The sequence below is a fragment of the Hydractinia symbiolongicarpus genome, chromosome 11, assembly GCF_029227915.1.
Source record: "Hydractinia symbiolongicarpus strain clone_291-10 chromosome 11, HSymV2.1, whole genome shotgun sequence".
Lineage (NCBI taxonomy): Eukaryota > Metazoa > Cnidaria > Hydrozoa > Anthoathecata > Hydractiniidae > Hydractinia > Hydractinia symbiolongicarpus.
The window spans coordinates 14,190,673-14,214,845 of record NC_079885.1 but is presented as its reverse complement, the minus strand read 5'-3'; the positions used below and the strand labels follow the sequence as shown (position 1 = coordinate 14,214,845).

Below are 24,173 nucleotides of genomic sequence, written 5' to 3'. Positions count from 1 at the left end.
TGGTTTAAGCTTTAAAGATCATATTTCTTGACTGGTTTATCCGAAATAGGTCGTGTTTATGTGCATTTGAAAGCTCTTTTCAAGCGCTATCCATTATTTACGACAACCATGCGCTTTAAGATTTCCGGTAAAAAGTTCCAACGAATGCAATCTAGGCTACTTTCAGACTTAATTTTCATATGACAAAGTTAGTTAGCAAACTAAGTACATCGCCATTTTCTTTGTCTGACGCTCGTAATCCATTCATTTGCGACGTGGCGCATTTATTGCAGCACGATTGTAGCCCTTTTTAAGGGAAAGCAACTTCTAATCAAGTCTCTTACTTGATTTACTCAGCGGCTATTGCCTAAAAAAGATACGTCACAGTCGTAATGATAAATAATGTAACGTGAAAAAGTCAATAGCCTACGACACCAGGAGTTTCCAGGCGGTCCCCCATCCAAGTACTATCCCGGCCCGACGATGCTTAACTTCCGTGATCGGACGAGAACAGGTGTGTTCATCGTGGTATGGTCGTAGACAAACAAACAGGCAGATATCTACGATTTATTAGCACATTACATCGAAAATGGTTTAAGCTTTAAAGATCATATTTCTTGACTGGTTTATCCGAAATAGGTCATGTTTATGTGCATTTGAAAGCTCTTTTTAAGCGCTATCCATTATTTACGACAACCATGCGCTTTAAGATTTCCGGTAAAAAGTTCCAACGAATGCAATCTAGGCTACTTTCAGACTTAATTTTCATATGACAAAGTTAGTTAGCAAACTAAGTACATCGCCATTTTCTTTGCCTGACGCTCGTAATCCATTCATTTGCGACGTGGCGCATTTATTGCAGCACGATTGTAGCCGTTTTTCTGGGAAAGCAACTTCTAATCATGTCTCTTTCTTGATTTACTCAGCGGCTATTGCGTAAAAAAGATACGTCACAGTCGTAATGATAAATAATGTAACGTGAAAAAGTCAATAGCCTACGACACCGGGAGTTTCCAGGCGGTCCCCCATCCAAGTACTATCCCGGCCCGACGATGCTTAACTTCCGTGATCGGACGAGAACAGGTGTGTTCATCGTGGTATGGTCGTAGACAAACAAACGGGCAGATATCTACGATTTATTAGCACATTACATCGAAAATGGTTTAAGCTTTAAAGATCATATTTCTTGACTGGTTTATCCGAAATAGGTCGTGTTTATGTGCATTTGAAAGCTCTTTTTAAGCGCTATCCATTATTTACGACAACCATGCGCTTTAAGATTTCCGGTAAAAAGTTCCAACGAATGCAATCTAGGCTACTTTCAGACTTAATTTTCATATGACAAAGTTAGTTAGCAAACTAAGTACATCGCCATTTTCTTTGTCTGACGCTCGTAATCCATTCATTTGCGACGTGGCGCATTTATTGCAGCACGATTGTAGCCGTTTTGCTGGGAAAGAAACTTCTAATCATGTCTCTTTCTTGATTTACTCAGCGGCTATTGCGTAAAAAAGATACGTCACAGTCGTAATGATAAATAATGTAACGTGAAAAAGTCAATAGCCTACGACACCGGAAGTTCCCAGGCGGTCCCCCATCCAAGTACTATCCCGGCTCGACGATGCTTAACTTCCGTGATCGGATGAGAACAGGTGTGTTTATCGTGGTATGGTCGTAGACAAACAAACGGGCAGATATCTACGATTTATTAGCACATTACATCGAAAATGGTTTAAGCTTTAAAGATCATATTTCTTGACTGGTTTATCCGAAATAGGTCGTGTTTATGTGCATTTGAAAGCTCTTTTTAAGCGCTATCCATTATTTACGACAACCATGCGCTTTAAGATTTCCGGTAAAAAGTTCCAACGAATGCAATCTAGGCTACTTTCAGACTTAATTTTCATATGACAAAGTTAGTTAGCAAACTAAGTACATCGCCATTTTCTTTGTCTGACGCTCGTAATCCATTCATTTGCGACGTGGCGCATTTATTGCAGCACGATTGTAGCCGTTTTGCTGGGAAAGCAACTTCTAATCATGTCTCTTTCTTGATTTACTCAGCGGCTATTGCGTAAAAAAGATACGTCACAGTCGTAATGATAAATAATGTAACGTGAAAAAGTCAATAGCCTACGACACCGGGAGTTCCCAGGCGGTTCCCCATCCAAGTACTATCCCGGCCCGACGATGCTTAACTTCCGTGATCGGACGAGAACAGGTGTGTTCATCGTGGTATGGTCGTAGACAAACAAACGGGCAGATATCTACGATTTATTAGCACATTACATCGAAAATGGTTTAAGCTTTAAAGATCATATTTCTTGACTGGTTTATCCGAAATAGGTCGTGTTTATGTGCATTTGAAAGCTCTTTTTAAGCGCTATCCATTATTTACGACAACCATGCGCTTTAAGATTTCCGGTAAAAAGTTCCAACGAATGCAATCTAGGCTACTTTCAGACTTAATTTTCATATGACAAAGTTAGTTAGCAAACTAAGTACATCGCCATTTTCTTTGTCTGACGCTCGTAATCCATTCATTTGCGACGTGGCGCATTTATTGCAGCACGATTGTAGCCGTTTTGCTGGGAAAGCAACTTCTAATCATGTCTCTTTCTTGATTTACTCAGCGGCTATTGCGTAAAAAAGATACGTCACAGTCGTAATGATAAATAATGTAACGTGAAAAAGTCAATAGCCTACGACACCGGGAGTTCCCAGGCGGTCCCCCATCCAAGTACTATCCCGGCCCGACGATGCTTAACTTCCGTGATCGGACGAGAACAGGTGTGTTCATCGTGGTATGGTCGTAGACAAACATACGGGCAGATATCTACGATTTATTAGCACATTACATCGAAAATGGTTCAAATTTTAAAGATCATAATTCTTGACTGGGTGATCGGAAATAGTTCGTGTTTATGTGCATTTGAAAGCTCTTTTTAAGCGCTATCGATTCTTTACGACAATAATGCACTTTAAGATTTCCGGTAAAAAGTTCCAACGGATGCAATTTAGGGTACTTTCAGACTTAATTTTCATATGACAAAGTTAGTTAGCAAAGTAAGTACATCGCCATTTACTTTGTCTGACGCTCGTAATCCATTCATTTGCGACGTGGCGCATTTATTGCAGCACGATTGTAGCCGTTTTTCTGGGAAAGCAACTTCTAATCATGTCTCTTTCTTGATTTACTCAGCGGCTATTGCGTAAAAAAGATACGTCACAGTCGTAATGATAAATAATGTAACGTGAAAAAGTCAATAGCCTACGATACCGGGAGTTCCCAGGCGGTTCCCCATCCAAGGACTATCCCGGCCCGACGATGCTTAACTTCCGTGATCGGACGAGAACAGGTGTGTTCATCGTGGTATGGTCGTAGACAAACAAACGGGCAGATATCTACGATTTATTAGCACATTACATCGAAAATGGTTTAAGCTTTAAAGATCATATTTCTTGACTGGTTTATCCGAAATAGGTCGTGTTTATGTGCATTTGAAAGCTCTTTTTAAGCGCTATCGATTATTTACGACAACCATGCGCTTTAAGATTTCCGGTAAAAAGTTCCAACGAATGCAATCTAGGCTACTTTCAGACTTAATTTTCATATGACAAAGTTAGTTAGCAAACTAAGTACATCGCCATTTTCTTTGTCTGACGCTCGTAATCCATTCATTTGCGACGTGGCGCATTTATTGCAGCACGATTGTAGCCGTTTTGCTGGGAAAGCAACTTCTAATCATGTCTCTTTCTTGATTTACTCAGCGGCTATTGCGTAAAAAAGATACGTCACAGTCGTAATGATAAATAATGTAACGTGAAAAAGTCAATAGCCTACGACACCGGGAGTTCCCAGGCGGTCCCCCATCCAAGTACTATCCCGGCCCGACGATGCTTAACTTCCGTGATCGGACGAGAACAGGTGTGTTCATCGTGGTATGGTCGTAGACAAACATACGGGCAGATATCTACGATTTACTAGCGCATTACATCGAAAATGGTTCAAATTTTAAAGATCATAATTCTTGACTGGGTGATCGGAAATAGTTCGTGTTTATGTGCATTTGAAAGCTCTTTTCAAGCGCTATCCATTATTTACGACAACCATGCGCTTTAAGATTTCCGGTAAAAAGTTCCAACGAAGGCAATCTGGGGTACTTTCAGACTTAATTTTCATATGACAAAGTTAATTAGCAAAGTAACTACATCGCCATTTTCTGTGTCTGACGCTCTTAATCCATTCATTTGCGACGTGGCGCATTTATTGCAGCAAGATTGTAGCCCTTTTTAAGGGAAAGCAACTTCTAATCATGTCTCTTACTTAATTTACTCAGCGGCTATTGCGTAAAAAATACGTCACAGTCGTAATGATAAATAATGTAACGTGAAAAAGTCAATAGCCTACGACACCAGGAGTTTCCAGGCGGTTCCCCATCCAAGTACTATCCCGGCCCGACGATGCTTAACTTCCGTGATCGGACGAGAACAGGTGAGTTCATCGTGGTATGGTCGTAGACAAACAAACGGGCAGATATCTACGATTTATTAGCACATTACATCGAAAATGGTTTAAACTTTAAAGGTCATATTTCTTGACTGGATTATCCGAAATAGGTCGTGTTTATGTGCATTTGAAAGCTCTTTTTAAGCGCTATCGATTCTTTACGACAATAATGCGCTTTAAGATTTCCGGTAAAAAGTTCCAACGAAGGCAATCTGGGGTACTTTCAGACTTAGTTTTCATATGACAAAGTTAATTAGCAAAGTAACTACATCGCCATTTTCTTTGTCTGACCCTCTTAATCCATTCATTTGCGACGTGGCGCATTTATTGCAGCAAGATTGTAGCCCTTTTTAAGGGAAAGCAACTTCTAATCATGTCTCTTACTTGATTTACTCAGCGGCTATTGCGTAAAAAAATACGTCACAGTCGTAATGATAAATAATGTAACGTGCAAAAGTCAATAGCCTACGACACCAGGAGTTTCCAGGCGGTCCCCCATCCAAGTACTATCCCGGCCCGACGATGCTTAACTTCCGTGATCGGACGAGAACAGGTGAGTTCATCGTGGTATGGTCGTAGACAAACAAACGGGCAGATATCTACGATTTATTAGCACATTACATCGAAAATGGTTTAAGCTTTGAAGATCATATTTCTTGACTGGTTTATCCGAAATAGGTCGTGTTTATGTGCATTTGAAAGCTCTTTTTAAGCGCTATCCATTATTTACGACAACCATGCGCTTTAAGATTTCCGGTAAAAAGTTCCAACGAATGCAATCTAGGGTACTTTCAGACGTAATTTTCATATGACAAAGTTAGTTAGCAAAGTAAGTACATCGCCATTTTCTTTGTCTGACGCTCGTAATCCATTCATTTGCGACGTGGCGCATTTATTGCAGCACGATTGTAGCCGTTTTGCTGGGAAAGCAACTTCTAATCATGTCTCTTTCTTGATTTACTCAGCGGCTATTGCGTAAAAAAGATACGTCACAGTCGTAATGATTAATAATGTAACGTGAAAAAGTTAATAGCCTACGACACCGGGAGTTCCCAGGCGGTCCCCCATCCAAGTACTATCCCGGCCCGACGATGCTTAACTTCCGTGATCGGACGAGAACAGGTGTGTTCATCGTGGTATGGTCGTAGACAAACAAACGGGCAGACATCTACGATTTATTAGCACATTACATCGAAAATGGTTTAAACTTCAAAGATCATATTTCTTGACTGGATTATCCGAAATAGGTCGTGTTTTTTTGTGCATTTGAAAGCTCTTTTTAAGCGCTATCCATTATTTACGACAACCATGCGCTTTAAGATTTCCGGTAAAAAGTTCCAACGAAGGCAATTTAGGGTACTTTCAGACTTAATTTTCATATGACAAAGTTAGTTAGCAAAGTAAGTACATCGCCATTTACTTTGTCTGACGCTCGTAATCCATTCATTTGCGACGTGGCGAATTTATTGCAGCAAGATTGTAGCCCTTTTTAAGGGAAAGCAACTTCTAATCATGTCTCTTACTTGATTTACTCAGCGGCTATTGCGTAAAAAAGATACGTCACAGTCGTAATGATAAATAATGTAACGTGAAAAAGTCAATTGCCTACGACACCGGGAGTTCCCAGGCGGTCCCCCATCCAAGTACTATCCCGGCCCGACGATTCTTAACTTCCCTGATCGGATGAGAACAGGTGTGTTCATCGTGGTATGGTCGTAGACAAACAAACGGGCAGATATCTACGATTTATTAGCACATTACATCGAAAATGGTTTAAACTTTAAAGGTCATATTTCTTGACTGGATTATCCGAGATAGGTCGTGTTTATGTGCATTTGAAAGCTCTTTTCAAGCGCTATCCATTATTTACGACAATAATGCGCTTTAAGATTTCCGGTAAAAAGTTCCAACGAAGGCAATTTAGGGTACTTTCAGACTTAATTTTCATATGACAAAGTTAGTTAGCAAAGTAAGTACATCGCCATTTACTTTGTCTGACGCTCGTAATCCATTCATTTGCGACATGGCGAATTTATTGCAGCAAGATTGTAGCCCTTTTTAAGGGAAAGAAACTTCTAATCATGTCTCTTACTTGATTTACTCAGCGGCTATTGCGTAAAAAAGATACGTCACAGTCGTAATGATAAATAATGTAACGTGAAAAACTCAATAGCCTACGACACCGGGAGTTCCCAGGCGGTTCTCCATCTAAGTACTATCCCGGCCCGACGATGCTTAACTTCCGTGATCGGACGAGAACAGGTGTGTTCATTGTGGTATGGTCGTAGACATACAAACGGGCAGATATCTACGATTTATTAGCACATTACATCGAAAATGGTTCAAATTTTAAAGATCATATTTCTTGACTGGGTGATCGGAAATAGGTCGTGTTTATGTGCATTTGAAAGCTCTTTTTAAGCGCTATCGATTCTTTACGACAATAATGCGCTTTAAGATTTCCGGTAAAAATTTCCAACGAAGGCAATCTAGGGTACTTTCAGACTTAATTTTCATATGACAAAGTTAATTAGCAAATTAACTACATCGCCATTTTCTTTGTCTGACGCTCTTAATCCATTCATTTGCGACGTGGCGAATTTATTGCAGCAAGATTGTAGCACTTTTTAAGGGAAAGAAACTTCTAATCATGTCTCTTACTTGATTTACTCAGCGGCTATTGCGTAAAAAAGTTACGTCACAGTCGTAATGATAAATAATGTAACGTGAAAAAGTCAATAGCCTACGACACCGGGAGTTCCCAGGCGGTTCCCCATCCAAGTACTATCCCGGCCCGACGATGCTTAACTTCCGTGATCGGACGAGAACAGGTGTGTTCATCGTGGTATGGTCGTAGACAAACAAACGGGCAGATATCTACGATTTATTAGCACATTACATCGAAAATGGTTTAAGCTTTAAAGATCATATTTCTTGACTGGTTTATCCGAAATAGGTCGTGTTTATGTGCATTTGAAAGCTCTTTTTAAGCGCTATCCATTATTTACAACAACCATGCGCTTTAAGATTTCCGGTAAAAAGTTCCAACGAATGCAATCTAGGCTACTTTCAGACTTAATTTTCATATGACAAAGTTAGTTAGCAAACTAAGTACATCGCCATTTTCTTTGTCTGACGCTCGTAATCCATTCATTTGCGACGTGGCGCATTTATTGCAGCACGATTGTAGCCGTTTTTCTGGGAAAGCAACTTCTAATCATGTCTCTTTCTTGATTTACTCAGCGGCTATTGCGTAAAAAAGATACGTCACAGTCGTAATGATAAATAATGTAACGTGAAAAAGTCAATAGCCTACGACACCGGGAGTTCCCAGGCGGTCCCCCATCCAAGTACTATCCCGGCCCGACGATGCTTAACTTCCGTGATCGGACGAGAACAGGTGTGTTCATCGTGGTATGGTCGTAGACAAACAAACGGGCAGATATCTACGATTTATTAGCACATTACATCGAAAATGGTTTAAGCTTTAAAGATCATATTTCTTGACTGGTTTATCCGAAATAGGTCGTGTTTATGTGCATTTGAAAGCTCTTTTTAAGCGCTATCCATTATTTACGACAACCATGCGCTTTAAGATTTCCGGTAAAAAGTTCCAACGAATGCAATCTAGGCTACTTTCAGACTTAATTTTCATATGACAAAGTTACTTAGCAAACTAAGTACATCGCCATTTTCTTTGTCTGACGCTCGTAATCCATTCATTTGCGACGTGGCGCATTTATTGCAGCACGATTATAGCCGTTTTGCTGGGAAAGCAACTTCTAATCATGTCTCTTTCTTGATTTACTCAGCGGCTATTGCGTAAAAAAGATACGTCACAGTCGTAATGATAAATAATGTAACGTGAAAAAGTCAATAGCTTACGACACCGGGAGTTCCCAGGCGGTCCCCCATCCAAGTACTATCCCGGCCCGACGATGCTTAACTTCCGTGATCGGACGAGAACAGGTGTGTTCATCGTGGTATGGTCGTAGACAAACATACGGGCAGATATCTACGATTTATTAGCACATTACATCGAAAATGGTTCAAATTTTAAAGATCATAATTCTTGACTGGGTGATCGGAAATAGTTCGTGTTTATGTGCATTTGAAAGCTCTTTTTAAGCGCTATCGATTCTTTACGACAATAATGCGCTTTAAGATTTCCGGTAAAAAGTTCCAACGAAGGCAATTTAGGGTACTTTCAGACTTAATTTTCATATGACAAAGTTAGTTAGCAAACTAAGTACATCGCCATTTTCTTTGTCTGACGCTCGTAATCCATTCATTTGCGACGTGGCGCATTTATTGCAGCACGATTGTAGCCGTTTTTCTGGGAAAGCAACTTCTAATCATGTCTCTTTCTTGATTTACTCAGCGGCTATTGCGTAAAAAAGATACGTCACAGTCGTAATGATAAATAATGTAACGTGAAAAAGTCAATAGCCTACGACACCGGGAGTTCCCAGGCGGTCCCCCATCCAAGTACTATCCCGGCCCGACGATGCTTAACTCCCGTGATCGGACGAGAACAGGTGTGTTCATCGTGGTATGGTCGTAGACAAACAAACGGGCAGATATCTACGATTTATTAGCACATTACATCGAAAATGGTTTAGGCTTTAAAGATCATATTTCTTGACTGGTTTATCCGAAATAGGTCGTGTTTATGTGCATTTGAAAGCTCTTTTTAAGCGCTATCCATTATTTACAACAACCATGCGCTTTAAGATTTCCGGTAAAAAGTTCCAACGAATGCAATCTAGGCTACTTTCAGACTTAATTTTCATATGACAAAGTTACTTAGCAAACTAAGTACATCGCCATTTTCTTTGTCTGACGCTCGTAATCCATTCATTTGCGACGTGGCGCATTTATTGCAGCACGATTGTAGCCGTTTTGCTGGGAAAGCAACTTCTAATCATGTCTCTTTCTTGATTTACTCAGCGGCTATTGCGTAAAAAAGATACGTCACAGTCGTAATGATAAATAATGTTACGTGAAAAAGTCAATAGCCTACGACACCAGGAGTTTCCAGGCGGTCCCCCATCCAAGTACTATCCCGGCCTGACGATGCTTAACTTCCGTGATCGGACGAAAATAGGTGTGTTCATCGTGGTATGGTCGTAGACAAACAAACGGGCAGATATCTACGATTTATTAGCACATTACATCAAAAATGGTTTAAGCTTTAAAGATCATATTTCTTGACTGGTTTATCCGAAATAGGTCGTGTTTATGTGCATTTGAAAGCTCTTTTTAAGCGCTATCCATTATTTACGACAACCATGCGCTTTAAGATTTCCGGTAAAAAGTTCCAACGAATGCAATCTAGGCTACTTTCAGACCTAATTTTCATATGACAAAGTTAGTTAGCAAACTAAGTACATCGCCATTTTCTTTGTCTGACGCTCGTAATCCATTCATTTGCGACGTGGCGCATTTATTGCAGCACGATTGTAGCCGTTTTGCTGGGAAAGCAACTTCTAATCATGTCTCTTTCTTGATTTACTCAGCGGCTATTGCGTAAAAAAGATACGTCACAATCGTAATGATAAATAATGTAACGTGAAAAAGTCAATTGCCTACGACACCGGGAGTTCCCAGGCGGTCCCCCATCCAAGTACTATCCCGGCCCAACGATGCTTAACTTCCGTGATCGGACGAGAACAGGTGTGTTCATCGTGGTATGGTCGTAGACAAACATACGGGTAGATATCTACGATTTATTAGCACATTACATCGAAAATGGTTTAAGCTTTAAAGATCATATTTCTTGACTGGTTTATCCGAAATAGGTCGTGTTTATGTGCATTTGAAAGCTCTTTTCAAGCGCTATCCATTATTTACGACAACCATGCGCTTTAAGATTTCCGGTAAAAAGTTCCAACGAAGGCAATCTTGGGTACTTTCAGACTTAGTTTTCATATGACAAAGTTAATTAGCAAAGTAACTACATCGCCATTTTCTTTGTCTGACGCTCTTAATCCATTCATTTGCGAAGTGGCACATTTATTGCAGCAAGATTGTAGCCCTTTTTAAGGGAAAGCAACTTCTAATCATGTCTCTTACTTGATTTACTCAGCGGCTATTGCGTAAAAAAGATACGTCACAGTCGTAATGATTAATAATGTAACGTGAAAAAGTCAATAGCCTACGACACCGGGAGTTCCCAGGCGGTTCCCCATCCAAGTACTATCCCGGCGCGACGATGCTTAACTTCCGTGATCGGACGAGAGCAGGTGTGTTCATCGTGGTATGGTCGTAGACAAACATACGGGCAGATATCTACGATTTATTAGCACATTACATCGAAAATGGTTCAAATTTTAAAGATCATAATTCTTGACTGGGTGATCGGAAATAGTTCGTGTTTATGTGCATTTGAAAGCTCCTTTTAAGAGCTATCGATTCTTTACGACAATAATGCGCTTTAATATTTCCGGTAAAAAGTTCCAACGAAGGCAATTTAGGGTACTTTCAGACTTAATTTTCATATGACAAAGTTAGTTAGCAAAGTAAGTACATCGCCATTTACTTTGTCTGACGCTCGTAATCCATTCATTTGCGACGTGGCGAATTTATTGCAGCAAGATTGTAGCCCTTTTTAAGGGAAAGCAACTTCTAATCATGTCTCTTACTTGATTTACTCAGCGGCTATTGCGTAAAAAAGATACGTCACAGTCGTAATGATAAATAATGTAACGTGAAAAGGTCAATAGCCTACGACACCGGGAGTTCCCAGGCGGTCCCCCATCCAAGTACTATCCCGGCCCGACGATGCTTAACTTCCGTGATCGGACGAGAACAGGTGTGTTCATCGTGGTATGGTCGTAGACAAACATACGGGCAGATATCTACGATTTATTAGCACATTACATCGAAAATGGTATAAATTTTAAAGATCATAATTCTTGACTGGGTGATCGGAAATAGTTCGTGTTTATGTGCATTTGAAACCTCTTTTTAAGCGCTATCGATTCTTTACGACAATAATGCGCTTTAAGATTTCCGGTAAAAAGTTCCAACGAAGGCAATTTAGGGTACTTTCAGACTTAATTTTCATATGACAAAGTTAGTTAGCAAAGTAAGTACATCGCCATTTACTTTGTCTGACGCTCGTAATCCATTCATTTGCGACGTGGGGAATTTATTGCAGCAAGATTGTAGCCCTTTTTAAGGGAAAGAAACTTCTAATCATGTCTTTTACTTGATTTACTCAGCGGCTATTGCGTAAAAAAGATACGTCACAGTCGTAATGATAAATAATGTAACGTGAAAAAGTCAATAGCCTACGACACCGGGAGTTCCCAGGCGGTTCCCCATCCAAATACTATCCCGGCCCGACGATGCTTAACTTCCGTGATTGGACGAGAACAGGTGTGTTCATCGTGGTATGGTCGTAGACAAACAATCGGGCAGATATCTACGATTTATTAGCACATTACATCGAAAATGGTTCAAATTTTAAAGATCATATTTCTTGACTGGGTGATCGGAAAAAGGTCGTGTTTATGTGCATTTGAAAGCCCTTTTTAAGCGCTATCGATTCTTTACGACAATAATGCGCTTTAGGATTTCCGGTAAAAAGTTCCAACGAAGGCAATCTAGGGTACTTGCAGACTTAATTTTCATATGACAAAGTTAATTAGCAAAGTAACTACATCGCCATTTTCTTTGTCTGACGCTCGTAATCCATTCATTTGCGACGTGGCGCATTTATTGCAGCAAGATTGTAGCCGTTTTGAATGGAAATAAACTTCTAATCACGTCCCTTACTTGATTTACTCAGCGGCTATTGCGTAAAAAAGATATGTCACAGTCGTAATGATAAATAATGTAACGTGAAAAGTCAATAGCCTACGACACCGGGAGTTCCCAGGCGGTCCCCCATCCAAGTACTATCCCGGCCCGACGATGCTTAACTTCCGTGATCGGACGAGAACAGGTGTGTTCATCGTGGTATGGTCGTAGACAAACAAACGGGCAGATATCTACGATTTATTAGCACATTACATCAAAAATGGTTCAAATTTTAAAGATCATATTTCTTGACTGGGTGATCGGAAATAGGTCGTGTTTATGTGCATTTGAAAGCTCTTTTTAAGCGCTATCGATTCTTTACGACAATAATGCGCTTTAAGATTTCCGGTAAAAAGTTCCAACGAATGCAATCTAGGCTACTTTCAGACTTAATTTTCATATGACAAAGTTAGTTAGCAAACTAAGTACATCGCCATTTTCTTTGTCTGACGCTCGTAATCCATTCATTTGCGACGTGGCGCATTTATTGCAGCACGATTGTAGCCGTTTTTCTGGGAAGGCAACTTCTAATCATGTCTCTTTCTTGATTTACTCAGCGGCTATTGCGTAAAAAAGATACGTCACAGTCGTAATGATAAATAATGTAACGTGAAAAAGTCAATAGCCTACGACACCGGGAGTTCCCAGGCGGTCCCCCATCCAAGTACTATCCCGGCCCAACGATGCTTAACTTCCGTGATCGGACGAGAACAGGTGTGTTCATCGTGGTATGGTCGTAGACAAACAAACGGGCAGATATCTACGATTTATTAGCACATTACATCGAAAATGGTTTAAGCTTTAAAGATCATATTTCTTGACTGGTTTATCCGAAATAGGTCGTGTTTATGTGCATTTGAAAGCTCTTTTTAAGCGCTATCCATTATTTACGACAACCATGCGCTTTAAGATTTCCGGTAAAAAGTTCCAACGAATGCAATCTAGGCTACTTTCAGACTTAATTTTCATATGACAAAGTTAGTTAGCAAACTAAGTACATCGCCATTTTCTTTGTCTGACGCTCGTAATCCATTCATTTGCGACGTGGCGCATTTATTGCAGCACGATTGTAGCCGTTTTTCTGGGAAAGCAACTTCTAATCATGTCTCTTTCTTGATTTACTCAGCGGCTATTGCGTAAAAAAGATACGTCACAGTCGTAATGATAAATAATGTAACGTGAAAAAGTCAATAGCCTACGACACCGGGAGTTCCCAGGCGGTCCCCCATCCAAGTACTATCCCGGCCCGACGATGCTTAACTTCCGTGATCGGACGAGAACAGGTGTGTTCATCGTGGTATGGTCGTAGACAAACAAACGGGCAGATATCTACGATTTATTAGCACATTACATCAAAAATGGTTTAAGCTTTAAAGATCATATTTCTTGACTGGTTTATCCGAAATAGGTCGTGTTTATGTGCATTTGAAAGCTCTTTTTAAGCGCTATCCATTATTTACGACAACCATGCGCTTTAAGATTTCCGGTAAAAAGTTCCAACGAATGCAATCTAGGCTACTTTCAGACCTAATTTTCATATGACAAAGTTAGTTAGCAAACTAAGTACATCGCCATTTACTTTGTCTGACGCTCGTAATCCATTCATTTGCGACGTGGCGAATTTATTGCAGCAAGATTGTAGCCCTTTTTAAGGGAAAGCAACTTCTAATCAAGTCTCTTACTTGATTTACTCAGCGGCTATTGCCTAAAAAAGATACGTCACAGTCGTAATGATAAATAATGTAACGTGAAAAAGTCAATAGCCTACGACACCAGGAGTTTCCAGGCGGTCCCCCATCCAAGTACTATCCCGGCCCGACTATGCTTAACTTCCGTGATCGGACGAGAACAGGTGTGTTCATCGTGGTATGGTCGTAGACAAACAAACAGGCAGATATCTACGATTTATTAGCACATTACATCGAAAATGGTTTAAGCTTTAAAGATCATATTTCTTGACTGGTTTATCCGAAATAGGTCATGTTTATGTGCATTTGAAAGCTCTTTTTAAGCGCTATCCATTATTTACGACAACCATGCGCTTTAAGATTTCCGGTAAAAAGTTCCAACGAATGCAATCTAGGCTACTTTCAGACTTAATTTTCATATGACAAAGTTAGTTAGCAAACTAAGTACATCGCCATTTTCTTTGCCTGACGCTCGTAATCCATTCATTTGCGACGTGGCGCATTTATTGCAGCACGATTGTAGCCGTTTTTCTGGGAAAGCAACTTCTAATCATGTCTCTTTCTTGATTTACTCAGCGGCTATTGCGTAAAAAAGATACGTCACAGTCGTAATGATAAATAATGTAACGTGAAAAAGTCAATAGCCTACGACACCAGGAGTTCCCAGGCGGTCCCCCATCCAAGTACTATCCCGGCCCGACGATGCTTAACTTCCGTGATCGGACGAGAACAGGTGTGTTCATCGTGGTATGGTCGTAGACAAACAAACGGGCAGATATCTACGATTTATTAGCACATTACATCAAAAATGGTTTAAGCTTTAAAGATCATATTTCTTGACTGGTTTATCCGAAATAGGTCGTGTTTATGTGCATTTGAAAGCTCTTTTTAAGCGCTATCCATTATTTACGACAACCATGCGCTTTAAGATTTCCGGTAAAAAGTTCCAACGAATGCAATCTAGGCTACTTTCAGACCTAATTTTCATATGACAAAGTTAGTTAGCAAACTAAGTACATCGCCATTTACTTTGTCTGACGCTCGTAATCCATTCATTTGCGACGTGGCGAATTTATTGCAGCAAGATTGTAGCCCTTTTTAAGGGAAAGCAACTTCTAATCAAGTCTCTTACTTGATTTACTCAGCGGCTATTGCCTAAAAAAGATACGTCACAGTCGTAATGATAAATAATGTAACGTGAAAAAGTCAATAGCCTACGACACCAGGAGTTTCCAGGCGGTCCCCCATCCAAGTACTATCCCGGCCCGACTATGCTTAACTTCCGTGATCGGACGAGAACAGGTGTGTTCATCGTGGTATGGTCGTAGACAAACAAACAGGCAGATATCTACGATTTATTAGCACATTACATCGAAAATGGTTTAAGCTTTAAAGATCATATTTCTTGACTGGTTTATCCGAAATAGGTCATGTTTATGTGCATTTGAAAGCTCTTTTTAAGCGCTATCCATTATTTACGACAACCATGCGCTTTAAGATTTCCGGTAAAAAGTTCCAACGAATGCAATCTAGGCTACTTTCAGACTTAATTTTCATATGACAAAGTTAGTTAGCAAACTAAGTACATCGCCATTTTCTTTGCCTGACGCTCGTAATCCATTCATTTGCGACGTGGCGCATTTATTGCAGCACGATTGTAGCCGTTTTTCTGGGAAAGCAACTTCTAATCATGTCTCTTTCTTGATTTACTCAGCGGCTATTGCGTAAAAAAGATACGTCACAGTCGTAATGATAAATAATGTAACGTGAAAAAGTCAATAGCCTACGACACCGGGAGTTTCCAGGCGGTCCCCCATCCAAGTACTATCCCGGCCCGACGATGCTTAACTTCCGTGATCGGACGAGAACAGGTGTGTTCATCGTGGTATGGTCGTAGACAAACAAACGGGCAGATATCTACGATTTATTAGCACATTACATCGAAAATGGTTTAAGCTTTAAAGATCATATTTCTTGACTGGTTTATCCGAAATAGGTCGTGTTTATGTGCATTTGAAAGCTCTTTTTAAGCGCTATCCATTATTTACGACAACCATGCGCTTTAAGATTTCCGGTAAAAAGTTCCAACGAATGCAATCTAGGCTACTTTCAGACTTAATTTTCATATGACAAAGTTAGTTAGCAAACTAAGTACATCGCCATTTTCTTTGTCTGACGCTCGTAATCCATTCATTTGCGACGTGGCGCATTTATTGCAGCACGATTGTAGCCGTTTTGCTGGGAAAGAAACTTCTAATCATGTCTCTTTCTTGATTTACTCAGCGGCTATTGCGTAAAAAAGATACGTCACAGTCGTAATGATAAATAATGTAACGTGAAAAAGTCAATAGCCTACGACACCGGAAGTTCCCAGGCGGTCCCCCATCCAAGTACTATCCCGGCTCGACGATGCTTAACTTCCGTGATCGGATGAGAACAGGTGTGTTTATCGTGGTATGGTCGTAGACAAACAAACGGGCAGATATCTACGATTTATTAGCACATTACATCGAAAATGGTTTAAGCTTTAAAGATCATATTTCTTGACTGGTTTATCCGAAATAGGTCGTGTTTATGTGCATTTGAAAGCTCTTTTCAAGCGCTATCCATTATTTACGACAACCATGCGCTTTAAGATTTCCGGTAAAAAGTTCCAACGAATGCAATCTAGGCTACTTTCAGACTTAATTTTCATATGACAAAGTTAGTTAGCAAACTAAGTACATCGCCATTTTCTTTGTCTGACGCTCGTAATCCATTCATTTGCGACGTGGCGCATTTATTGCAGCACGATTGTAGCCCTTTTTAAGGGAAAGCAACTTCTAATCAAGTCTCTTACTTGATTTACTCAGCGGCTATTGCCTAAAAAAGATACGTCACAGTCGTAATGATAAATAATGTAACGTGAAAAAGTCAATAGCCTACGACACCAGGAGTTTCCAGGCGGTCCCCCATCCAAGTACTATCCCGGCCCGACGATGCTTAACTTCCGTGATCGGACGAGAACAGGTGTGTTCATCGTGGTATGGTCGTAGACAAACAAACAGGCAGATATCTACGATTTATTAGCACATTACATCGAAAATGGTTTAAGCTTTAAAGATCATATTTCTTGACTGGTTTATCCGAAATAGGTCATGTTTATGTGCATTTGAAAGCTCTTTTTAAGCGCTATCCATTATTTACGACAACCATGCGCTTTAAGATTTCCGGTAAAAAGTTCCAACGAATGCAATCTAGGCTACTTTCAGACTTAATTTTCATATGACAAAGTTAGTTAGCAAACTAAGTACATCGCCATTTTCTTTGCCTGACGCTCGTAATCCATTCATTTGCGACGTGGCGCATTTATTGCAGCACGATTGTAGCCGTTTTTCTGGGAAAGCAACTTCTAATCATGTCTCTTTCTTGATTTACTCAGCGGCTATTGCGTAAAAAAGATACGTCACAGTCGTAATGATAAATAATGTAACGTGAAAAAGTCAATAGCCTACGACACCGGGAGTTTCCAGGCGGTCCCCCATCCAAGTACTATCCCGGCCCGACGATGCTTAACTTCCGTGATCGGACGAGAACAGGTGTGTTCATCGTGGTATGGTCGTAGACAAACAAACGGGCAGATATCTACGATTTATTAGCACATTACATCGAAAATGGTTTAAGCTTTAAAGATCATATTTCTTGACTGGTTTATCCGAAATAGGTCGTGTTTATGTGCATTTGAAAGCTCTTTTTAAGCGCTATCCATTATTTACGACAACCATGCGCTTTAAGATTTCCGGTAAAAAGTTCCAACGAATGCAATCTAGGCTACTTTCAGACTTAATTTTCATATGACAAAGTTAGTTAGCAAACTAAGTACATCGCCATTTTCTTTGTCTGACGCTCGTAATCCATTCATTTGCGACGTGGCGCATTTATTGCAGCACGATTGTAGCCGTTTTGCTGGGAAAGAAACTTCTAATCATGTCTCTTTCTTGATTTACTCAGCGGCTATTGCGTAAAAAAGATACGTCACAGTCGTAATGATAAATAATGTAACGTGAAAAAGTCAATAGCCTACGACACCGGAAGTTCCCAGGCGGTCCCCCATCCAAGTACTATCCCGGCTCGACGATGCTTAACTTCCGTGATCGGATGAGAACAGGTGTGTTTATCGTGGTATGGTCGTAGACAAACAAACGGGCAGATATCTACGATTTATTAGCACATTACATCGAAAATGGTTTAAGCTTTAAAGATCATATTTCTTGACTGGTTTATCCGAAATAGGTCGTGTTTATGTGCATTTGAAAGCTCTTTTTAAGCGCTATCCATTATTTACGACAACCATGCGCTTTAAGATTTCCGGTAAAAAGTTCCAACGAATGCAATCTAGGCTACTTTCAGACTTAATTTTCATATGACAAAGTTAGTTAGCAAACTAAGTACATCGCCATTTTCTTTGTCTGACGCTCGTAATCCATTCATTTGCGACGTGGCGCATTTATTGCAGCACGATTGTAGCCGTTTTGCTGGGAAAGCAACTTCTAATCATGTCTCTTTCTTGATTTACTCAGCGGCTATTGCGTAAAAAAGATACGTCACAGTCGTAATGATAAATAATGTAACGTGAAAAAGTCAATAGCCTACGACACCGGGAGTTCCCAGGCGGTTCCCCATCCAAGTACTATCCCGGCCCGACGATGCTTAACTTCCGTGATCGGACGAGAACAGGTGTGTTCATCGTGGTATGGTCGTAGACAAACAAACGGGCAGATATCTACGATTTATTAGCACATTACATCGAAAATGGTTTAAGCTTTAAAGATCATATTTCTTGACTGGTTTATCCGAAATAGGTCGTGTTTATGTGCATTTGAAAGCTCTTTTTAAGCGCTATCCATTATTTACGACAACCATGCGCTTTAAGATTTCCGGTAAAAAGTTCCAACGAATGCAATCTAGGCTACTTTCAGACTTAATTTTCATATGACAAAGTTAGTTAGCAAACTAAGTACATCGCCATTTTCTTTGTCTGACGCTCGTAATCCATTCATTTGCGACGTGGCGCATTTATTGCAGCACGATTGTAGCCGTTTTGCTGGGAAAGCAACTTCTAATCATGTCTCTTTCTTGATTTACTCAGCGGCTATTGCGTAAAAAAGATACGTCACAGTCGTAATGATAAATAATGTAACGTGAAAAAGTCAATAGCCTACGACACCGGGAGTTCCCAGGCGGTCCCCCATCCAAGTACTATCCCGGCCCGACGATGCTTAACTTCCGTGATCGGACGAGAACAGGTGTGTTCATCGTGGTATGGTCGTAGACAAACATACGGGCAGATATCTACGATTTATTAGCACATTACATCGAAAATGGTTCAAATTTTAAAGATCATAATTCTTGACTGGGTGATCGGAAATAGTTCGTGTTTATGTGCATTTGAAAGCTCTTTTTAAGCGCTATCGATTCTTTACGACAATAATGCACTTTAAGATTTCCGGTAAAAAGTTCCAACGGATGCAATTTAGGGTACTTTCAGACTTAATTTTCATATGACAAAGTTAGTTAGCAAAGTAAGTACATCGCCATTTACTTTGTCTGACGCTCGTAATCCATTCATTTGCGACGTGGCGCATTTATTGCAGCACGATTGTAGCCGTTTTTCTGGGAAAGCAACTTCTAATCATGTCTCTTTCTTGATTTACTCAGCGGCTATTGCGTAAAAAAGATACGTCACAGTCGTAATGATAAATAATGTAACGTGAAAAAGTCAATAGCCTACGATACCGGGAGTTCCCAGGCGGTTCCCCATCCAAGGACTATCCCGGCCCGACGATGCTTAACTTCCGTGATCGGACGAGAACAGGTGTGTTCATCGTGGTATGGTCGTAGACAAACAAACGGGCAGATATCTACGATTTATTAGCACATTACATCGAAAATGGTTTAAGCTTTAAAGATCATATTTCTTGACTGGTTTATCCGAAATAGGTCGTGTTTATGTGCATTTGAAAGCTCTTTTTAAGCGCTATCGATTATTTACGACAATCATGCGCTTTAAGATTTCCGGTAAAAAGTTCCAACGAATGCAATCTAGGCTACTTTCAGACTTAATTTTCATATGACAAAGTTAGTTAGCAAACTAAGTACATCGCCATTTTCTTTGTCTGACGCTCGTAATCCATTCATTTGCGACGTGGCGCATTTATTGCAGCACGATTGTAGCCGTTTTGCTGGGAAAGCAACTTCTAATCATGTCTCTTTCTTGATTTACTCAGCGGCTATTGCGTAAAAAAGATACGTCACAGTCGTAATGATAAATAATGTAACGTGAAAAAGTCAATAGCCTACGACACCGGGAGTTCCCAGGCGGTCCCCCATCCAAGTACTATCCCGGCCCGACGATGCTTAACTTCCGTGATCGGACGAGAACAGGTGTGTTCATCGTGGTATGGTCGTAGACAAACATACGGGCAGATATCTACGATTTACTAGCGCATTACATCGAAAATGGTTCAAATTTTAAAGATCATAATTCTTGACTGGGTGATCGGAAATAGTTCGTGTTTATGTGCATTTGAAAGCTCTTTTCAAGCGCTATCCATTATTTACGACAACCATGCGCTTTAAGATTTCCGGTAAAAAGTTCCAACGAAGGCAATCTGGGGTACTTTCAGACTTAATTTTCATATGACAAAGTTAATTAGCAAAGTAACTACATCGCCATTTTCTGTGTCTGACGCTCTTAATCCATTCATTTGCGACGTGGCGCATTTATTGCAGCAAGATTGTAGCCCTTTTTAAGGGAAAGCAACTTCTAATCATGTCTCTTACTTAATTTACTCAGCGGCTATTGCGTAAAAAATACGTCACAGTCGTAATGATAAATAATGTAACGTGAAAAAGTCAATAGCCTACGACACCAGGAGTTTCCAGGCGGTTCCCCATCCAAGTACTATCCCGGCCCGACGATGCTTAACTTCCGTGATCGGACGAGAACAGGTGAGTTCATCGTGGTATGGTCGTAGACAAACAAACGGGCAGATATCTACGATTTATTAGCACATTACATCGAAAATGGTTTAAACTTTAAAGGTCATATTTCTTGACTGGATTATCCGAAATAGGTCGTGTTTATGTGCATTTGAAAGCTCTTTTTAAGCGCTATCGATTCTTTACGACAATAATGCGCTTTAAGATTTCCGGTAAAAAGTTCCAACGAAGGCAATCTGGGGTACTTTCAGACTTAGTTTTCATATGACAAAGTTAATTAGCAAAGTAACTACATCGCCATTTTCTTTGTCTGACCCTCTTAATCCATTCATTTGCGACGTGGCGCATTTATTGCAGCAAGATTGTAGCCCTTTTTAAGGGAAAGCAACTTCTAATCATGTCTCTTACTTGATTTACTCAGCGGCTATTGCGTAAAAAAATACGTCACAGTCGTAATGATAAATAATGTAACGTGAAAAAGTCAATAGCCTACGACACCAGGAGTTTCCAGGCGGTCCCCCATCCAAGTACTATCCCGGCCCGACGATGCTTAACTTCCGTGATCGGACGAGAACAGGTGAGTTCATCGTGGTATGGTCGTAGACAAACAAACGGGCAGATATCTACGATTTATTAGCACATTACATCGAAAATGGTTTAAGCTTTGAAGATCATATTTCTTGACTGGTTTATCCGAAATAGGTCGTGTTTATGTGCATTTGAAAGCTCTTTTTAAGCGCTATCCATTATTTACGACAACCATGCGCTTTAAGATTTCCGGTAAAAAGTTCCAACGAATGCAATCTAGGGTACTTTCAGACGTAATTTTCATATGACAAAGTTAGTTAGCAAAGTAAGTACATCGCCATTTTCTTTGTCTGACGCTCGTAATCCATTCATTTGCGACGTGGCGCATTTATTGCAGCACGATTGTAGCCGTTTTGCTGGGAAAGCAACTTCTAATCATGTCTCTTTCTTGATTTACTCAGCGGCTATTGCGTAAAAAAGATACGTCACAGTCGTAATGATTAATAATGTAACGTGAAAAAGTTAATAGCCTACGACACCGGGAGTTCCCAGGCGGTCCCCCATCCAAGTACTATCCCGGCCCGACGATGCTTAACTTCCGTGATCGGACGAGAACAGGTGTGTTCATCGTGGTATGGTCGTAGACAAACAAACGGGCAGACATCTACGATTTATTAGCACATTACATCGAAAATGGTTTAAACTTCAAAGATCATATTTCTTGACTGGATTATCCGAAATAGGTCGTGTTTTTTTGTGCATTTGAAAGCTCTTTTTAAGCGCTATCCATTATTTACGACAACCATGCGCTTTAAGATTTCCGGTAAAAAGTTCCAACGAAGGCAATTTAGGGTACTTTCAGACTTAATTTTCATATGACAAAGTTAGTTAGCAAAGTAAGTACATCGCCATTTACTTTGTCTGACGCTCGTAATCCATTCATTTGCGACGTGGCGAATTTATTGCAGCAAGATTGTAGCCCTTTTTAAGGGAAAGCAACTTCTAATCATGTCTCTTACTTGATTTACTCAGCGGCTATTGCGTAAAAAAGATACGTCACAGTCGTAATGATAAATAATGTAACGTGAAAAAGTCAATTGCCTACGACACCGGGAGTTCCCAGGCGGTCCCCCATCCAAGTACTATCCCGGCCCGACGATGGTTAACTTCCCTGATCGGATGAGAACAGGTGTGTTCATCGTGGTATGGTCGTAGACAAACAAACGGGCAGATATCTACGATTTATTAGCACATTACATCGAAAATGGTTTAAACTTTAAAGGTCATATTTCTTGACTGGATTATCCGAAATAGGTCGTGTTTATGTGCATTTGAAAGCTCTTTTCAAGCGCTATCCATTATTTACGACAATAATGCGCTTTAAGATTTCCGGTAAAAAGTTCCAACGAAGGCAATTTAGGGTACTTTCAGACTTAATTTTCATATGACAAAGTTAGTTAGCAAAGTAAGTACATCGCCATTTACTTTGTCTGACGCTCGTAATCCATTCATTTGCGACGTGGCGCATTTATTGCAGCACGATTGTAGCCGTTTTTCTGGGAAAGCAACTTCTAATCATGTCTCTTACTTGATTTACTCAGCGGCTATTGCGTAAAAAAGATACGTCACAGTCGTAATGATAAATAATGTAACGTGAAAAAGTCAATAGCCTACGACACCGGGAGTTCCCAGGCGGTCCTCCATCCAAGTACTATCCCGGCCCGACGATGCTTAACTTCCGTGATCGGATGAGAACAGGTGTGTTCATCGTGGTATGGTCGTAGACAAACAAACGGGCAGATATCTACGATTTATTAGCACATTACATCGAAAATGGTTTAAACTTTAAAGGTCATATTTCTTGACTGGATTATCCGAAATAGGTCGTGTTTATGTGCATTTGAAAGCTCTTTTTAAGCGCTATCCATTATTTACGACAATAATGCGCTTTAAGAATTCCGGTAAAAAGTTCCAACGAAGGCAATTTAGGGTACTTTCAGACTTAATTTTCATATGACAAAGTTAGTTAGCAAAGTAAGTACATCGCCATTTACTTTGTCTGACGCTCGTAATCCATTCATTTGCGACGTGGCGCAATTATTGCAGCACGATTGTAGCCGTTTTTCTGGGAAAGCAACTTCTAATCATGTCTCTTTCTTGATTTACTCAGCGGCTATTGCGTAAAACAGATACGTCACAGTCGTAATGATAAATAATGTAACGTGAAAAAGTCAATAGCCTACGACACCGGGAGTTCCCAGGCGGTCCCCCATCCAAGTACTATCCCGGCCCGACGATGCTTAACTTCCGTGATCGGACGAGAACAGGTGTGTTAATCGTGGTATGGTCGTAGACAAACAAACGGGCAGATATCTACGATTTATTAGCACATTACATCGAAAATGGTTTAAGCTTTAAAGATCATATTTCTTGACTGGTTTATCCGAAATAGGTCGTGTTTATGTGCATTTGAAAGCTCTTTTTAAGCGCTATTCATTATTTACGACAACCATGCGCTTTAAGATTTGCGGTAAAAAATTCCAACGAATGCAATCTAGGCTACTTTCAGACTTAATTTTCATATGACAAAGTTAGTTAGCAAACTAAGTACATCGCCATTTTCTTTGTCTGACGCTCGTAATCCATTCATTTGCGACGTGGCGCATTTATTGCAGCACGAT

The 24,173-nt window shown here is 40.3% G+C and overlaps 41 non-coding genes and 1 pseudogene across 41 annotated transcripts; all 42 read right to left on the bottom strand.

Annotated features, from left to right (window-relative positions):
• Positions 1 to 402: 402 nt before the first annotated feature.
• LOC130616018 (5S ribosomal RNA) lies at positions 403 to 521 on the bottom strand. Its single transcript, XR_008977103.1, has one exon. It is a non-coding gene; the product is annotated as a 5S ribosomal RNA (ribosomal RNA).
• A 450-nt stretch (positions 522 to 971) lies between these two features.
• Positions 972 to 1,090, bottom strand: LOC130616278 (5S ribosomal RNA). The gene has a single exon (XR_008977360.1). It is a non-coding gene; the product is annotated as a 5S ribosomal RNA (ribosomal RNA).
• A 450-nt stretch (positions 1,091 to 1,540) lies between these two features.
• Positions 1,541 to 1,659, bottom strand: LOC130617620 (5S ribosomal RNA). The gene has a single exon (XR_008978698.1). It is a non-coding gene; the product is annotated as a 5S ribosomal RNA (ribosomal RNA).
• Positions 1,660 to 2,109: 450 nt separating this feature from the next.
• LOC130615755 (5S ribosomal RNA) lies at positions 2,110 to 2,228 on the bottom strand. The gene has a single exon (XR_008976842.1). It is a non-coding gene; the product is annotated as a 5S ribosomal RNA (ribosomal RNA).
• Positions 2,229 to 2,678: 450 nt separating this feature from the next.
• On the bottom strand, positions 2,679 to 2,797 carry LOC130619795 (5S ribosomal RNA). The gene has a single exon (XR_008980533.1). It is a non-coding gene; the product is annotated as a 5S ribosomal RNA (ribosomal RNA).
• A 450-nt stretch (positions 2,798 to 3,247) lies between these two features.
• LOC130617652 (5S ribosomal RNA) lies at positions 3,248 to 3,366 on the bottom strand. The gene has a single exon (XR_008978729.1). It is a non-coding gene; the product is annotated as a 5S ribosomal RNA (ribosomal RNA).
• Positions 3,367 to 3,816: 450 nt separating this feature from the next.
• LOC130619783 (5S ribosomal RNA) lies at positions 3,817 to 3,935 on the bottom strand. The gene has a single exon (XR_008980521.1). It is a non-coding gene; the product is annotated as a 5S ribosomal RNA (ribosomal RNA).
• A 448-nt stretch (positions 3,936 to 4,383) lies between these two features.
• LOC130617142 (5S ribosomal RNA) lies at positions 4,384 to 4,502 on the bottom strand. Its single transcript, XR_008978219.1, has one exon. It is a non-coding gene; the product is annotated as a 5S ribosomal RNA (ribosomal RNA).
• Positions 4,503 to 4,951: 449 nt separating this feature from the next.
• LOC130616648 (5S ribosomal RNA) lies at positions 4,952 to 5,070 on the bottom strand. Its single transcript, XR_008977729.1, has one exon. It is a non-coding gene; the product is annotated as a 5S ribosomal RNA (ribosomal RNA).
• Positions 5,071 to 5,520: 450 nt separating this feature from the next.
• On the bottom strand, positions 5,521 to 5,639 carry LOC130619770 (5S ribosomal RNA). Its single transcript, XR_008980509.1, has one exon. It is a non-coding gene; the product is annotated as a 5S ribosomal RNA (ribosomal RNA).
• Positions 5,640 to 6,091: 452 nt separating this feature from the next.
• Positions 6,092 to 6,210, bottom strand: LOC130617917 (5S ribosomal RNA). Its single transcript, XR_008978993.1, has one exon. It is a non-coding gene; the product is annotated as a 5S ribosomal RNA (ribosomal RNA).
• A 450-nt stretch (positions 6,211 to 6,660) lies between these two features.
• On the bottom strand, positions 6,661 to 6,779 carry LOC130617683 (5S ribosomal RNA). Its single transcript, XR_008978759.1, has one exon. It is a non-coding gene; the product is annotated as a 5S ribosomal RNA (ribosomal RNA).
• A 450-nt stretch (positions 6,780 to 7,229) lies between these two features.
• Positions 7,230 to 7,348, bottom strand: LOC130615754 (5S ribosomal RNA). Its single transcript, XR_008976841.1, has one exon. It is a non-coding gene; the product is annotated as a 5S ribosomal RNA (ribosomal RNA).
• Positions 7,349 to 7,798: 450 nt separating this feature from the next.
• LOC130619758 (5S ribosomal RNA) lies at positions 7,799 to 7,917 on the bottom strand. Its single transcript, XR_008980497.1, has one exon. It is a non-coding gene; the product is annotated as a 5S ribosomal RNA (ribosomal RNA).
• Positions 7,918 to 8,367: 450 nt separating this feature from the next.
• On the bottom strand, positions 8,368 to 8,486 carry LOC130616116 (5S ribosomal RNA). Its single transcript, XR_008977200.1, has one exon. It is a non-coding gene; the product is annotated as a 5S ribosomal RNA (ribosomal RNA).
• A 450-nt stretch (positions 8,487 to 8,936) lies between these two features.
• On the bottom strand, positions 8,937 to 9,055 carry LOC130616010 (5S ribosomal RNA). The gene has a single exon (XR_008977095.1). It is a non-coding gene; the product is annotated as a 5S ribosomal RNA (ribosomal RNA).
• A 450-nt stretch (positions 9,056 to 9,505) lies between these two features.
• LOC130618381 (5S ribosomal RNA) lies at positions 9,506 to 9,624 on the bottom strand (annotated as a pseudogene).
• Positions 9,625 to 10,074: 450 nt separating this feature from the next.
• On the bottom strand, positions 10,075 to 10,193 carry LOC130619119 (5S ribosomal RNA). The gene has a single exon (XR_008979861.1). It is a non-coding gene; the product is annotated as a 5S ribosomal RNA (ribosomal RNA).
• Positions 10,194 to 10,643: 450 nt separating this feature from the next.
• On the bottom strand, positions 10,644 to 10,762 carry LOC130618154 (5S ribosomal RNA). The gene has a single exon (XR_008979229.1). It is a non-coding gene; the product is annotated as a 5S ribosomal RNA (ribosomal RNA).
• Positions 10,763 to 11,212: 450 nt separating this feature from the next.
• Positions 11,213 to 11,331, bottom strand: LOC130619746 (5S ribosomal RNA). Its single transcript, XR_008980485.1, has one exon. It is a non-coding gene; the product is annotated as a 5S ribosomal RNA (ribosomal RNA).
• A 450-nt stretch (positions 11,332 to 11,781) lies between these two features.
• Positions 11,782 to 11,900, bottom strand: LOC130617789 (5S ribosomal RNA). The gene has a single exon (XR_008978866.1). It is a non-coding gene; the product is annotated as a 5S ribosomal RNA (ribosomal RNA).
• A 449-nt stretch (positions 11,901 to 12,349) lies between these two features.
• Positions 12,350 to 12,468, bottom strand: LOC130619733 (5S ribosomal RNA). Its single transcript, XR_008980472.1, has one exon. It is a non-coding gene; the product is annotated as a 5S ribosomal RNA (ribosomal RNA).
• A 450-nt stretch (positions 12,469 to 12,918) lies between these two features.
• Positions 12,919 to 13,037, bottom strand: LOC130615763 (5S ribosomal RNA). The gene has a single exon (XR_008976850.1). It is a non-coding gene; the product is annotated as a 5S ribosomal RNA (ribosomal RNA).
• Positions 13,038 to 13,487: 450 nt separating this feature from the next.
• LOC130619721 (5S ribosomal RNA) lies at positions 13,488 to 13,606 on the bottom strand. The gene has a single exon (XR_008980460.1). It is a non-coding gene; the product is annotated as a 5S ribosomal RNA (ribosomal RNA).
• Positions 13,607 to 14,056: 450 nt separating this feature from the next.
• On the bottom strand, positions 14,057 to 14,175 carry LOC130616975 (5S ribosomal RNA). The gene has a single exon (XR_008978053.1). It is a non-coding gene; the product is annotated as a 5S ribosomal RNA (ribosomal RNA).
• A 450-nt stretch (positions 14,176 to 14,625) lies between these two features.
• LOC130617312 (5S ribosomal RNA) lies at positions 14,626 to 14,744 on the bottom strand. Its single transcript, XR_008978390.1, has one exon. It is a non-coding gene; the product is annotated as a 5S ribosomal RNA (ribosomal RNA).
• A 450-nt stretch (positions 14,745 to 15,194) lies between these two features.
• LOC130616973 (5S ribosomal RNA) lies at positions 15,195 to 15,313 on the bottom strand. Its single transcript, XR_008978052.1, has one exon. It is a non-coding gene; the product is annotated as a 5S ribosomal RNA (ribosomal RNA).
• Positions 15,314 to 15,763: 450 nt separating this feature from the next.
• Positions 15,764 to 15,882, bottom strand: LOC130616276 (5S ribosomal RNA). The gene has a single exon (XR_008977359.1). It is a non-coding gene; the product is annotated as a 5S ribosomal RNA (ribosomal RNA).
• Positions 15,883 to 16,332: 450 nt separating this feature from the next.
• On the bottom strand, positions 16,333 to 16,451 carry LOC130617619 (5S ribosomal RNA). The gene has a single exon (XR_008978697.1). It is a non-coding gene; the product is annotated as a 5S ribosomal RNA (ribosomal RNA).
• A 450-nt stretch (positions 16,452 to 16,901) lies between these two features.
• On the bottom strand, positions 16,902 to 17,020 carry LOC130616017 (5S ribosomal RNA). Its single transcript, XR_008977102.1, has one exon. It is a non-coding gene; the product is annotated as a 5S ribosomal RNA (ribosomal RNA).
• A 450-nt stretch (positions 17,021 to 17,470) lies between these two features.
• On the bottom strand, positions 17,471 to 17,589 carry LOC130616275 (5S ribosomal RNA). Its single transcript, XR_008977358.1, has one exon. It is a non-coding gene; the product is annotated as a 5S ribosomal RNA (ribosomal RNA).
• Positions 17,590 to 18,039: 450 nt separating this feature from the next.
• LOC130617617 (5S ribosomal RNA) lies at positions 18,040 to 18,158 on the bottom strand. The gene has a single exon (XR_008978694.1). It is a non-coding gene; the product is annotated as a 5S ribosomal RNA (ribosomal RNA).
• A 450-nt stretch (positions 18,159 to 18,608) lies between these two features.
• LOC130615753 (5S ribosomal RNA) lies at positions 18,609 to 18,727 on the bottom strand. The gene has a single exon (XR_008976840.1). It is a non-coding gene; the product is annotated as a 5S ribosomal RNA (ribosomal RNA).
• A 450-nt stretch (positions 18,728 to 19,177) lies between these two features.
• On the bottom strand, positions 19,178 to 19,296 carry LOC130619709 (5S ribosomal RNA). Its single transcript, XR_008980447.1, has one exon. It is a non-coding gene; the product is annotated as a 5S ribosomal RNA (ribosomal RNA).
• A 450-nt stretch (positions 19,297 to 19,746) lies between these two features.
• Positions 19,747 to 19,865, bottom strand: LOC130617651 (5S ribosomal RNA). The gene has a single exon (XR_008978727.1). It is a non-coding gene; the product is annotated as a 5S ribosomal RNA (ribosomal RNA).
• Positions 19,866 to 20,315: 450 nt separating this feature from the next.
• LOC130619697 (5S ribosomal RNA) lies at positions 20,316 to 20,434 on the bottom strand. The gene has a single exon (XR_008980435.1). It is a non-coding gene; the product is annotated as a 5S ribosomal RNA (ribosomal RNA).
• A 448-nt stretch (positions 20,435 to 20,882) lies between these two features.
• Positions 20,883 to 21,001, bottom strand: LOC130617139 (5S ribosomal RNA). The gene has a single exon (XR_008978217.1). It is a non-coding gene; the product is annotated as a 5S ribosomal RNA (ribosomal RNA).
• Positions 21,002 to 21,450: 449 nt separating this feature from the next.
• On the bottom strand, positions 21,451 to 21,569 carry LOC130616647 (5S ribosomal RNA). The gene has a single exon (XR_008977728.1). It is a non-coding gene; the product is annotated as a 5S ribosomal RNA (ribosomal RNA).
• A 450-nt stretch (positions 21,570 to 22,019) lies between these two features.
• On the bottom strand, positions 22,020 to 22,138 carry LOC130619685 (5S ribosomal RNA). Its single transcript, XR_008980423.1, has one exon. It is a non-coding gene; the product is annotated as a 5S ribosomal RNA (ribosomal RNA).
• Positions 22,139 to 22,590: 452 nt separating this feature from the next.
• On the bottom strand, positions 22,591 to 22,709 carry LOC130617780 (5S ribosomal RNA). Its single transcript, XR_008978856.1, has one exon. It is a non-coding gene; the product is annotated as a 5S ribosomal RNA (ribosomal RNA).
• Positions 22,710 to 23,159: 450 nt separating this feature from the next.
• Positions 23,160 to 23,278, bottom strand: LOC130615704 (5S ribosomal RNA). The gene has a single exon (XR_008976791.1). It is a non-coding gene; the product is annotated as a 5S ribosomal RNA (ribosomal RNA).
• Positions 23,279 to 23,728: 450 nt separating this feature from the next.
• LOC130615830 (5S ribosomal RNA) lies at positions 23,729 to 23,847 on the bottom strand. Its single transcript, XR_008976917.1, has one exon. It is a non-coding gene; the product is annotated as a 5S ribosomal RNA (ribosomal RNA).
• Positions 23,848 to 24,173: the final 326 nt, after the last annotated feature.